This window comes from Dipteris shenzhenensis, chromosome 7, assembly GCF_047967505.1.
Source record: "Dipteris shenzhenensis isolate YYH24624 ecotype China chromosome 7, Dip_SZ_1.0, whole genome shotgun sequence".
Lineage (NCBI taxonomy): Eukaryota > Viridiplantae > Streptophyta > Polypodiopsida > Gleicheniales > Dipteridaceae > Dipteris > Dipteris shenzhenensis.
This window is the reverse complement of record NC_141602.1, coordinates 10,469,029-10,483,833: the sequence shown is the minus strand read 5'-3', so window position 1 is coordinate 10,483,833 and position 14,805 is coordinate 10,469,029.

Below are 14,805 nucleotides of genomic sequence, written 5' to 3'. Positions count from 1 at the left end.
TTGACATACATGCTAATCCACAACCAAAGGGGAGGGGAATGTAATAACCATTTCATGTTTAAATTCTTCCCATGTGGCCAAGGCCACTGTCCACTTACTAAAGGTAATGCCTCCAGCATGTGTGGGTATAATCCTCCAAATGAAGAACTACAAACTGGATTTACGCAACATCACTTTTGGTCTTAATTTAAGGTAGTCTTCCAACTTACTTATCCATTCCTTTAGCTGATTAGGTAAATTAAGTTCTCTCTTGAACTTTTGTCAAATAATCTTATCCTTATAATCCTTTCCCATACTAGATAATTGACCCAATTCTTTCTGAACATTAGTATATACAGCCTTCACAAACTGATTGAACTACATAACTTCCCTCACTTTAGGGTCTAATTGGTTACATGCCATCAGCTATTGATAAAAACTCACCTTTCTTGAGAGATGTTTGGTATACCTTAGAGGAACTAGGCATCCATCAAGGGTTGCACCCTGAACTAGACTATAATCTGACCCAAAAGGAATAGCGCTAGTCCATATAATCACTCCAATCTGTTATGGATCCATAGGTCTCATAGGATGCTCATCTCTAACAATTACCTTTCCTTTAGACTCAACTCTAATCCTTATGTATTCACATGGCTTCTAATATTCCTCAATGAAAACAAGCATTGTCAAACTTAACCCTGGAATCCTTTTCCACATCTTCAATCCTCTACTCCATGGATGATTGAAGCTATCCAAATTGTCCAAGTAGATGTTGTTGATTGTTGGTTATAAATTGATGTATCAGCTTAGTTTGTTTTTCCATCATTAGTTTCTCATGTTCTATCATTTCTACCATAAGGCTCTCGAGGGTGACTTGAAAAGAGACTGTCAACATGACTGTGGAGAGGGACTCCTAAAGATCTCTGAAGGAGCTTGTTCTATTGGTCCACGATCTTGAATGTTGTCATGCGGTGCTACAGCCTCATTGTCAACTCCATCTGTTAGGCCTAAATCTTGAGCCTCATCATAGTCCACGACCGCAAATTAACAACCATCTTGCCTTTCTTGGAGCTAGAAGCAAACCTTTTTGGAGCCATTAGAGACAGATTTTCCTAGCTACGTATCAAATTTCACCAGTATCAATGCAAATCTAAATGAAAGGATATTTTGAGGAATATAAGACCATAGAATGGTTCCAAAATTACATACTACAGTCAGAAGCCCAAAATTTCAAGCCCTATTCTCATTTTGCAGATTGGACAAATGAGCTTGAAAATTTATGCTTCTTCTATTAGATATCAATGCTCCACTCTCGTGTGACTATGTGGGAACTGGCTAACTCTACTTGTAAGCCCCCCCATATGAGGAGAAGGCATTTGAGTAGCTCGATTATCCGGTAGGTCCTGGTTTGGAAACCAGATGGGGGCCATGTGTGGCCTGATGGCTGGACGGAGTTGGCACACTGCCAACTAGGCTACATGCAAGTGCGGGAAGGCATCCCATGACTAACCGCACTAGATGGAGCATTTCCCAGGGCAGCCCACTCTTAGGTTACGGGGCCTGTTTGGAGCCCCAGATGATCCCAGATGGCTATGGGCTGAACGGATTCCGTAGGTTACTTGCTCTATTTTGCACACCGGTTCTATCGTGTGGTCGGTGGCCTATTTCAGGTTTGACCCCCAGTTAGCCGTTTTGGGCGAAATGGGTCGGTCACCCAATTGGGTCTAACCGACTATGACTGGTGGCTATATAAGAGCAAGCCCGTGAAGCCCATTTCATCATTGGCTACAGCAACCCTGATTCCTTAGCATCCAACCTCCATCCTCTTCTATTTTCAGCATGCCATCGAAGCTGGGAGGTAGCGCCATCTATTATTTCAGTTTTACAGTAATCAAATTTTTGATTCTCCATACTATCTGCTTTTCTCTCTTGCATACAAGATCCTATTATCTGTTGAGCACAAACATTGTATTGTTTTCTTACATGGTATCAGAGCTTGGGCTCTAGTAAGAAGATTTGGTAGTGTGTTTCTATTTGCGAGCAGATTGTGAGAGATGGCCCAGCCCGTAAGACTACGAATCCCATCATTCAGCGAAAGCGAAAAGTTGGATAGCTCTAACTATCCACTCTAGAAGTTCAAGATGAAGACCATCCTAAGCGCATACGACTTTGGGATACTGCTACTGGGGTGGACATGAAGCCGGCCGACGAATCTGGCCAATGTAGCACAACAGATAGTACCAACTGTGGATGAGATTCTCACGTGGACAAGAAGAAATGCAGATGCTTTGTGTTCCATTATCTGCAGTGTAAGTGATTCTCTCATGGTGTTAATTCAACATGTCACCACAGCAGAGGAGGCATGGACGGTCTTGAAAAATCAATACGAGACCATGAATTAGACACGGATTCAGAATCTAGAGACTCAACTTATGAACGAGAAACTGTCTAAGTCTGAAGCGATGGAGAAGTTCATCACCAAGGTGAAGAATCTGCGCGATTAGATGACTGCGATTGGCATCACCATCACCAGCGAGAATCTAGCATGAAGGTGCATACGGATTCTCCCACCAAAGTACGATGGTCTTGTTACAGCACTGAATACGTAGAACAGAAATCTGCCCCTCAACTTTGAGGATTTTAGCACAATGCTTCTGGAGGAGGAGATGCATCAAAAGATGAGGATTGGAGAAGATTCGGCTTTCTATGCTGGATCAAAGAAAGGTAAGGGTAAGGACTTTGGTAACCCATCTTCTTCTTATGATAAAAAGAGAAAGAAGAAGATCAAGTGCTTCTATTGTAACAAGGCAGGGCACAAGCAGAATGAGTGCCAGAAGAAGATTGTAGATGAGAAGAATGGAGTAAAGAAAGAGTCCAGCAACAACACGCAGGTAGTACCAGTAGAGCTGTTCGTAGCAATTGATTAGATTTGCATGGAGGCAGTTCATGTACCTGCAAATGAACCTTGGATTATTGACAATGATGCATCGCGCCACATGACCACTCGAAAGGATTGGTATACCTCTCTACATCTAGTAGGGAATGATATCTTGGTAGCAGTCGGCAATGATGCAAAATGTCCAATAAAAGGAAAAGGTACGATTGCTCTCAAGTAAGATGGAGTTGTAAAACAGTTGTCTGATGTTCTTTATGTGCCAGATATCAAGAGGAACTTGTCCGTTTCTGCGATCACGAATCAGGACCTCAAAGTTCAATTCGATAAGAATGGTGCATAGATTCTGGATCTTCAAGGGAAGGTCATTGGTAAAGGTACACGGCGCAACAACATCTACGAACTCTCAGCTTTCAGTGCTCAAGCCAATGTGAAGAACACTAAGCTGTGGCATGAGAGGTTTGGTCATCTAAACCTTAGTTCTTTAAAGGAGATGCATAAAAGTGAAATGATTGCAGACTTATCAGAAATTATAGATCTGCAGAGGTGGAGAGTTCACATCAAGTGAATTTGAAAGTTACTGCAAAATTCATGGGATCAAGAGGCAGAAACCCCCGCCACATACATCACAGCAAAATGGAGTAGCAGAATGCAAGATGCGCATCATCAGTGAAATGGGCAGAAGTATGATGAAAGGGAAAAATTTGCCAAAGACTTTCTAGGCTGAAGCATGTAACACGGTAGTTTACATTCTGAATCGTAGCTACACGAAGACTGTGAATGGGATGACTCCACTGTAGGCCTTTTTTGGTAAGAAACCTTCAGTTGCACATTTCAGAGCTTTTGGATGTGACTGTTTTGTGCATGTCCCTGATGCTAACAGGGCCAAATGGGAACCGAAGAGCCGAAAGTGTATTTTCTTGGGCTAGATTGAAGAGGTGAAGGGTGACTGTCTCTATAACCCTGCTAGCAAGAAGGTAATAGTAAATCCTGATGTGGTCTTCTCAGAACAACCGCATCAATTGGAGGAGGATGCTTCCTTCTCAGACAACCAGGACCAGGATATCCATCCAGTACAACCACCAACAACAGACCGAACTCCCCCAATAGTGCTTGGGAGGATTTAAGGTAAAGAAGAGGAAGAAGAGCCTATGGAACCACAATGGCAACGGCCATTCCCAAAGTGGGTAAAGTAACTTTTGGATGGCATAGAGCCTCCAGCCATTGAGCAGGAACACTTGGTCAACTACGCTTTGATGATAGAGGTGATCCATGTTGAAGAACCCAAGTGTCTTGAAGAGGCACAAGGTGATGATAGTGTAAGAAAATAATACAACGTCTATGCTCAACAGATAACAAGATCTCGTACGCAAGAGAGAAAACAAGATAGTATGGAGAATCAAAAATTTGATTACTATAGAACTGATACAATAGATGGCACTGCATCCCAACCGTGTACTCCTATGAAAGAATCTTCGATGGCATGCTGGAAATAGTAGAAGACAGAGGCTGGATTCTAAGGAATCAAGGTTGCTATAACTAGTGATTAAATGGGCTTCACGGGCTTGCTCTTATATAGCCACCAGTCATAGTCGGTTAGGCTTAATTGGGTGACCGACCCAGTTTGCCCAAAACGGTCGACTGGGGGTCAGTCCCAAAATAGGCCACTGACCATACGATAGAACCAGTGTGCAAAACAGAGCAACTAACCTACGGTCTCTGTTTAGCCCAAAGGCATTCAGATCATCTGAGGCTCCAAATGAGCCCCGCAACCTGAGAGTGGACTGCCCCGAGAAATGTTCCATCTACCCTCAGTGCGGTCAGTCAAGGGATGCCTTCCTGCACTTGCATGTAGCCTAGTTGGTGGTGTGCCAACTCTATTTGAAGCCATCCAGCCATCAGGCCACACATGGCCCCAATCTGGTGTCCAAACCAGGACCTACCGGATAACCGAGCTACTCAAATGCCTTCTCCTCATATGGGGGGCTTATAAGTAGAGTTAGCTGGTTCTCGCGTAGTTACACAAGAGTGGAGCATTGATATCTAACACCCCCCTTAATGTCCACCCGCAAGTGAACTTACTTTTTCGGCCCAATTCCAAGTCGATGAAGATGCCTCTCTAGCAAGTCTCTTCCAAGAGCCTTCGTGAAGATGTTCGCAGCATTCTCTGTAGTTGGACAGTACACCAAGTCGACCTCTCCATCCATGATGAGCTCGCATACAAAGTGATATTGAATCTCAATGTGTTTTGTGCGAGCGTGGAACACCAGGTTCTTTGCAATCGCCATGCAACTCTGATTGTCACATGATAACTGCGTAGGCTTGTTTTGCACTAGACCCATGTCCCCCAAAATCCTCCTCAACCACACTGCCTCGCAAAAAGTAAAGCATGCAGATTTGTACCCGGCCTCGGTAGAAGAAAGAGCAACTGTGGGTTGCTTCTTGCTGACCCATGACACAACTCTAGATCCAAGTGAGAAACAGTACCCTGTCACTGATCTCCTACTGTCCACCTCTCCTGCCCAATCCAAGTCACAGAATCTAGTCAAGATGTTGCCCTTGGTATAGGTGATGCCATAATCAAGTATGCCTTTAATGTATTTCAGCACCCACATCCCTGCCCTCCAATGGTTCTCCCGAGGCTTATTGAAAAACCTGCTTATTACACCAATCGCAAAACTGATGTCCGACCGTGTGTTGCACAGGTAAATCAAGCTGCCCACAAGCCTTCTGTACTTTGCTTCATCCACCAATGGTGATGAATCCTCGTTTGAGAGCTTCGCGTCAACCTCCATAGGGGTACCAACTGTCTTGCACTCAGCCATGCCAAATGCCTTCAGTATCTCTCTAGCATACTTCAGCTGTGAAATGAAGATCTATTTCGGCTCCTGCCAAACTTCAATCCCCAAACAGAAATGCATCAATCTGAGGTCTGTCATTTCAAACTCTCTTCCTAGCAAATGCTTCGTCTGCGAGATCTTCTCTTCATGGTTCCCTGTTATGACAAGGTCGTCCACATAAAGGACCACGATCATACACCTGCCTCCTTCTCTGAAGATATACAAATTTGCATCAGATGGGCTCCTCCTGAACCCGTTTTGCAGAAAGTAGGCATCAATTCGTTGGTACCACGCTCATGGGGCCTGTTTCAGCTTGTAAAGTGTCTTCTTCAGTTTGCATACTTTACCTTCTGAATTGGGGATATCAAAACCTAGTGGTTGTTCCATGTATACCTCCTCCTTGAGATCTCCATTCAGAAAGGCAGATTTCACATCCATCTGAAACATGGGCCAACTTCTCTAGGTAGCTAAAGCCAAAACACTGCGAATTGTGGTTAGTCGAGCTGTGGGAGAAAAAGTATCTTGATAATCAAAACCATGTACCTGTGCAAATCCTTTTGCCATGAGCCGAGCCTTGTACTTATCCAACATGCCATCGGACTTGTACTTGGTCTTATACACCCACTTGGTTCCAATTACCTTGTGTTTTGGTGGACGATCCACAAGGTCCCAAGTGTTGTTCTTCGTGATGGAGCCATACTCTGACTACATAGCCTCCATCCACCTATCATCACCCTGTGCCTCTTCAAGACACTTGGGTTCATCAGCACGGATCACTTCTGTCATCAACGCATAGTTGACGAAGTATTCCTGTGCCCTTCTTTGCTCCTCTAATCTCTTGGACCGGCGGTGTTTGGATGGTTCCTCCTCAATGGCTGGAGGTTCTTTGCCATCCAAAAGCTGCTTTACCCACTTCAGGAATGGCCGTTGCCATTGTGGTTTTGCAGTCTCTTCTTCATCATCTTTATCTTGAATCCTCCCAAGCACCATTGGGGGAGTTCGGTCTGCTGTTGGTGGTGATACTGGATGGATATCTTGGTCCTGGTTGTTTGGGAAGGAAGCATCCTCCTCCAATTAATGTGGTTGTTCTAAGAAGACCACATTGCGACTTACTATTATCTTCTTCATAATAGGGTTATGGAGACGGTAACCCTTCGCCTCTTCCTCGGGATACTTTTGCTCCCACAACTTGACTGACCACAATTCATAGTGTTTTGGCTTTAACAGCCTAGGGAAGTTGGCCTGTGTTTCAGATGGATGTAAAATCTGCCTTTCTAAATGGAGATCTCAAGGAGGAGGTATACGTGGAACAACCACTAGGTTTTGTGATCCCCAGTTCAGAAGGTAAAGTCTATAACCTGAAGAAGGCACTTTACGGGCTGAAACAAGCCCCACGAGTGTGGTACCAGCGGATTGATGCCTACTTTCTGCAAAATGGGTTCAGGAGGAGCCCATTTAATGCAAATTTGTATATCTTCTGAGAAGCAGGCAAGTGTATGATCGTGGTCCTTTATGTGGACGACCTTGTCATAACAGGGAACCATGAAGAGAAGATCTCGCAAACAAAGCATTTGCTAGGAAGAGAGTTTGAAATGACAGACCTCGAACTGGTGCATTTCTGTTTGGGGATTGAAGTTTGGCAAGAGCCAAAATAGATCTTCATCTCATTGAAGTATGCTAGAGAGATACTGAAGGCATTTGGCATGGCTGAGTGCAAGATAGTTGGCACCCCTATGGAGGTTGACATGAAGCTCTCAAATAAGGATTCATCACCACTGGTGGACGAAGTGAAGTACAAAAGGCTTGTGGGCAGCTTGATTTACTTGTGCAACATGTAGTCGAACATTAGCTTTGCGACTGGTGTACTAAGCTGGTTTTTCAATAAGCCCCGGGAGAACCATTAGAGGGCAAGGATGCGGGTGCTGAAATACATCAAAGGCACACTTGATTATGGCATCACCTATACCAAGGGCAACATCTTGACCGGATTTTGTGACTCGGATTGGGCAGGAGACGTGGACAGTAGGAGATCAGTGACAGGTTATTGTTTCTCACTTGGATCTGGAGCTGTCATGGGTCAGTAAGAAGCAACCCACAGTTGCTCTTTCTTCTACTGAGGCTGAGTACAAATTAGCATGCTTTGCTTCTTGCGAGGCAATATGGTTGAGGAGGATTTTAGGGGACATGGGTGCAGTGCAGAACAAGCCTACGTAGTTATCATGTGACAATTAGAGTTGCATGGCAATTGCAAAGAACCCTGTGTTCCACGCTCACACAAAACACATTGAGATTCAATATCACTTTATAGCGAGCTCATCATGGATGGAGAGGTCGACTTGGTGTACTATCCGACTACAGAGAATGTTGCGACATCTTCACGAAGGCTCTTGGAAGAGACTTGCTGGAGAGGCATCTTCATCGACTTGGCATTGGCCCAAAAAAGTAAGTTCACTTGCGGGTGGACATTGAGGGGGGGTGTTAGATATCAATGCTCCACTCTCGTGTAACCACACGGGAACCAGCTAACTCTACTAGCCCCCCCAAATGAGGAGAAGGCATTTGAGTAGCTCGGTTATCCGGTAGGTCCTAGTTTGGATACCAGATGGGGGCCATGTGTGGCCTGATGGCTGGACGGAGTTGGCACACTACCAACTAGGCTACATGCAAGTGCGGGAAGGCATCCCATGACTGGTCGCACTGAGGGTAGATGGAGCATTTCTAAGGGCAACCCACTCTCGGGTTGCGGGGCCCGTTTGGAGCCCCAAATGATCCCGGATGGCTGTGGGCCGAACGGAGACTATAGGTTAGTTGCTCTATTTTGCACACCGGTTCTATCGTGTGGTCGGTGGCCTATTTTGGGACCCGTTTTGGGCGGACTGGGTCAGTCACCCAATTGGGTCTAATCGACTACAACTGGTGGCTATATAAGAGCAAGCCCGTGAAGCCCATTTCATCACTGGCTACAGCAACCCTGATTCCTTAGTATCCAACCTTCGTCCTCTACTGTTTCTAGCATGCCATTGAGGCTCCTCACACAGGAGCGCACGGTTGGGAGGCAGCGCCATCAATTGTATTAGTTTTACAGTAATCAAATTTTTTATTCTCCATACTATCTACTTTTCTCTTTTGCATACGAGAACCTGTTATCTGTTGAGCACAGACGTTGTATTGTTTTCTTACATCTTGCAGGTCACTATGCAAGGGAGGATAAAATAAGCCAAATAAAAGTAGGAATCAATAGGACAACACTTGCATTGTGAAAAATATCTAGTACTCTTAGCAAACCATTGTTCTACACTAGTTCAAGGAACCATCTTCACAAATTTCCACAAATTCTGGTCTAATCTCCATTGTACTTAGTCAACACCCTTTAGATGGTAGGCTACAGTTTGCACCAAGGCTACTCCAGGAAAAAAAGTGCTAAATGATTGCAAATCGAGTTGGTTGCAATGGTCTAGCCAGTCGAAATCCTTCATAGCTTCCTCGTATGAACTCTAATTTTAACCAAACATCTGGCATATCTTCTAGAGGTTAGGGTGACCACTCTAATTTCAACCAAACATCTGGCATATCTTCTAGAGGTTAGGGTGATCACTCTAATTTCAACCAAACATCTGGCATATCTTCTAGAGGTTAGGGCGACCAGAATGAGGTACACATGGGTGAATTTGACTAGGCCAATTTGTAGATCGTCATTTCCTAGTTTTCCAACAGCATTAGCCAAATTGTCGATAATCTATGGTCAATCCTTAAAATTTTTTAATTTCCAACACATAGGGAAAATCAAGGAATCCATAGCTTTCCATCGATGCAAAAAGCCCTAAAATCTGAGCACTTGGAATTTTTGACCCTCCTGATGGATGACACATGGCAAAATTAGATTCAGGAATCCATAGCTTTCCATTGATGCAAAAAGCCCTAAAGTCTGAGTACTTGGAATTTTTTACCCTCCAGATGCATGACACATGGCAAAATTAGATTCAAGAATCCAGAGCTTTCCATCGATGCTAAAAGCCCTAAAATATGAGCACTTGGAAATTTTGACCCTCTAGATGGATGACACGTGGCAAAATTAGATTCAGAACACTTCTCAGTGTTGGATTTTTGCACAAGGCTAGCCCTTAGGCTCAAGATGAAGTGCTCCAAATTTCAAAACAAATTATTGAAAATTCCCCCATGATCCCCTAAAAGGGCTCTGATACCAAACGAAACAGAGATTCAACTAAATCTGCTATCTGCCAGTAGTTTAGGGAATAGAATAGTTGGGAATAGCAAGCTTAGTAGGAAAAACAAAAATGGGGTGAAGTGAAGGTCTCTCTTACTTGGCAGAGGGCATGGGAATTGGCAACTCCCACGTGGGCTGGCTAGCATGGAAGCTAAGCAATGTCCTTGCATGTACAGCTTTCAAGCTGATGCTTAGGTACAAACACTCAATGAAAGATGTGTACTTGTATTAGTGTTCAATGAGAATGAAGTACAGTTAAAGCCCCTTTTATATTTTGGGGAAGTGGGCCAACACATTAATTGTATGTGTGATAACTCCAAAGGGGTGCCACGTGACAATGCCCCACTAAAAGCAGCTCTACAAAGGAAAATTAAAGGGGCTAATCACTAGCTGGAAAATTAATACTGTTACACTATAGCATGCTTCGTAGGGTGTTATATCTACAATGGCCTTGGTCCTACTCATGTTGAAGATGTGAACTAAAGTATTGATTGCTTCACCCAATAAGCTTTTGAGAGATCCATCTTTTTGATCATGGTCAATCACATCTCTACAACCATTCAGTGCTTACGCTCAGCAACCCCATTCTATTGAGATATACGAGCTCACGTGAGCTGACATTTGATTACATGCTTCTTGAGCACAAAGTGTTAAACTTCGTGGAGGTGAACTCCCCCCTTAAGTAGTGCAGAACGCTTTGACATCCTTTCCTCTTTCCTTCTGCACTTTGGCCTTCCATTCTTTAAAGTTCTCAAGTGCTTGAGACTTCTTGGTCAAGCAGCATATCCAAATCATCCGACCAAAGTCATCCACATAGAGAAGAGATTACCTGGACCTAGCAAATGAGTTGGTCAACATAGGTCCACAATTGTCAGAGTGGACCAGCTCCAATGGTCCCTTAGCCCTCGATGTAGCCTCCTATGGGAGTGTTGCTTGCCCTCCAAGCAAGCCTAGCAAACTTCAGCCAAGCTCCTGACACGTAGAAGTCCCTCCACCATCTTGGCTCTTTTGCATTTCTATAAGAGTACCATAGTTGACATGACCAAACCTTTCATGCCACAACTTGGAGTGGCCATGATCCCTATGAACAACTAAAGCATGTAACCGATATAAGCATCCTTGACACCTTGGGCCACCACCTATCTGTCTTCCTTGGAAGTGACAGTGACTTCCCCATTTTTTGAGAGTATTGACATATTATGCTTATCCATCTGACTCACAGAGAGCAGAGTCTTGCATAGTTTTGAAACCAGCACACCAGATATGACCTTTTCTTCTCCCGCTATGGTGACAAACGAAAAAATTCCTATCCCCTTGATAGGGCAAGTCCAACTATCACCGACGGTCACCTTCAGTCAAGATGGGTCATTTCCATGGTCTTGAACTACTCCTTGTTGGACATGTGTTTTGAGGCGCCATTGTCCATGTACCAAGCTTCCGCGTTATCACTCGTCGCTACATGGACTGAACAGTGCTCTATGCACAAAAAAAGCTCTCCAATAGTGACGTTGGCTATGTCTATCTTAGGCTCCTCCTTGCTCTTGAACGACTTCTTTTTCTTTTAATTCTGCCTTCTGCTTCTTCCAATCCTTTGCATAATAGCCAATCTTTTCATAGTAGAAACATTTTACCTTCTTTTCTAGCTCCAAGTCGTCATGCTAGCAATTAGATCCTTGGGCCCCTTACCAAGCTTGTCCTTTGCCAAAAGTACTTTGTCATCATCCTTGTTGTACAGCTTCTCTTGGGCTTCCTCTTGCAATAGCAAGGCCCCAAGCTCTTCAAATGTCAGGGGCTTGGCCCTTTGTTCTACGATCACAGTGGTAACGAATCCCTTGAAGCTACACGATAACATCCCAAGTCTCAACAGTCAGCTAACAGAGATGGAGAGACACAGAGAGAAATCGTCAATGAGAGATACAGAGATGGAGAAATCATTTCTGAAACATCAAAATCAGCATCTACTCAAAATAGGCATCAAATTAAGACCGACTCCGAATCTGATAAGTAATCCGCAATTGACTAATCATCTATTTGATCAATCATATGATTATCCAATAACACTTTGTGGAAACATTTATGTCATGAACTAAGAGGCACTGGATCAATTCCTTACTACTGGAGTCTCTGCAACTCATAGTCCACCTCTCCGATGCAAATTAGGGGGATTTGAACCCTTGTCCCCATGAATCACCATGTGCTCTCATCCATTCAGCTACCAACTCTGATCTGTGGCATATCAGGGTTGTGGAAGGGAATATTTCTTCTCCTTAAACTCCATGTTCGCTTCGTGAAATCTATCAAATGAAGGAGATTCTTGAATAGTTACAAAAATTACAATGTATCAATTGTGTTGAATTGAAATTTGATCTCTTTCCATACCTCACAAGCAACAACCAATTCAAGACACCACTTACGACCTTCATAAATAATCTCGTTACCTTCACGAGCAAGATCATGTCCCTCATAATGAGCTTGTACACAAGCCTCCAATGCAACTCGATTAGCTACGAAGCTTGACGTGTTTCCCTAAGGGTGTCTCAAGGTTCCTCTGCTGAACTATGAGACAAAATCATCTCCAAAGATTTCATTCGCTATATCCAATCAATGGTACTATTCTAGACATGTATATAGTCAACCATTATAGGAATAACATCCTATATGATCCAAAGACTACGGAAATATAAAATCCGAGATCTCTTAAAATAAGATCCACCATCGAATATCCTATATAAACTTGTGCACACAATAAACCGCTCCTATCGCAGGATCATCCAGTTCTTAGGATCTCTTATCTAGGAACATCAAGTTCCAAACAAGGCACTGACAAACCATCATCAGAAGAGATGTGGTAACCCTCCCTGAGATTGAGTCTAGACTATGGAGCTCCAGGGTTGAACCCAAAAAATACATTGCTTCACTCGGGGTAAAGAAACTAAGTCAGCCCTCGTAAAAAATCTAACCAGGTTGCCCCCAATTCCATTCAGCCTACTTGTACTTTACCCTAGAGGTCCTTGGGTATTATTTCACGCTGGATTATACCAACACATCAGAGAATCTTAAATGTAACATACCTTAGTGTCCCATACCACCAAAGTATACTGCAAATAAAAAACTCAATGGACAATATGAGCAAATCAAGAAGCCATTCCCTCTTCAACTCAGATGATCCCAGATTGAGTCAAGGTGGCAAATCCGTTCTCAATCCTTTTCTTAATGTGATTATATCACCCCCTGGTGTTACAATACCCCAACCAATAGGTCAAAGAAGAAAACCAGTAGGTAGCATCCCTAACAACTCTTGAATCCGGACTATCCATGACCTCGGGCTAAAAGAGTGAGAATCAGAATGACCCCACCTTTGGACATGATTCAAAGAAGGTATCCAACAAGACACGTCATGGTCTAATTAATAAGAACCTTCATATGTCCAATGGTAACTCGAAGAAACGCCATAACTCACAATCACATCGAGATCAAAACTTCAAATAGAAACCAAACAGGAATCTACGCACCAAGATTCGAGAAACGAAAACCCAATTGTCTTAGTTAAGTCCAATTTAAGATGTAACAAAGTCTCAGGCATCCTCAATGTACCATATACTTGAAAAAAACTTCAAGATATATGGAACAAAAGTACACATTATATAATTTGTAAAAACCAATCAAATTATAAATGCCACTTAGTTACAAATCAAAACCAAATTAACCAAAAGCATGTCAATTTAATAACAAGACAATTTAGAACATAATTCATACAAAATTGGGGAGCTTCTTGAACCAAGAGTGGTTCAAAAGATCTAGTCGAGCAAAAAATAATTAGGTGTCGGCCAAAATTGAGAATTTCAACTTCATCGCTTCTCAATAACACGGAAGCAGTATAAAGACTCTAAAACAAGCTGTCTACATTTAGAACAGCATGAGCCTTCTTCAATATATTTCCGGTACTGAGGGGTTTTATAGTAGTGAAGAGCTGCCCAGAGTTCATCCATCAAGAAATCCATCTCTCGTAGTAGGTCATGAGGTCTACGAGGAATAACCTTTGATGTAGCCTCATCCTCCATCTCAATAAAACAGTAATCCAACGTAGGTGTCTCATTACTTTAATGTCCTTCCATGGCTCGGAAATATCTCGCACGAGAGAGGGACTAGAAGAAAAACAGCTACGTCCAAACGCGTGCTCTTCACACTAACAAAATGAGAATCTGGGGCTGCGTGGAATCAAGGAAGAAGGCGAGTAAAGGACAACAAGAAAGTTGACGGAATCTGATAATGTATCTCACAGAAAGAGGGTAAGGAATTCGCCTACATGCGTTGAAGTGTTGAAGTGAGAAAGAGAGAGAAATCCCGAGTATATAAATAGGCAGGGAGGGCCATCAAAAGCTGGGTGAATTTAGGATGGGTGCTTGATTTAGAGCAAGTACTTTCCTTGCTAGAGAAAAACAAGAAAGCAACCTGCTTTTGAACTAAAAAACAATCTCACTTTTAATAGATCCTGTCTCGCTTTTCTCCAACCAACCAAAAATAGCCAAAATGTGCTAGATTTAGAGCAAGTACTTTCCTTGCTAGAGAAAAACAAAAAAGCAACCTGCTTTTTAACCAAAGAAACAATCTCACTTTAATAGATCCTGTCCCGCTTTTCTCCAACCAACCAAAAGTAGCCAAAATGCGCTAAAATCAAGCCATACGCTCCTTTCCAAAGCCAAGCGCCTGCCCCAATCACATCGCCCCTATCTCTAATGCCCGAATTTCCTAGATAAGTCATCTTCTAGGCTTAAGAACGCCTTCTCTTTCCTCTTACTTCTCAACTGCAGCAAATCTTCGTCTCTAGGATAGAAATCTCATCCTTGAGAACCTAGAGCAAATTCTTT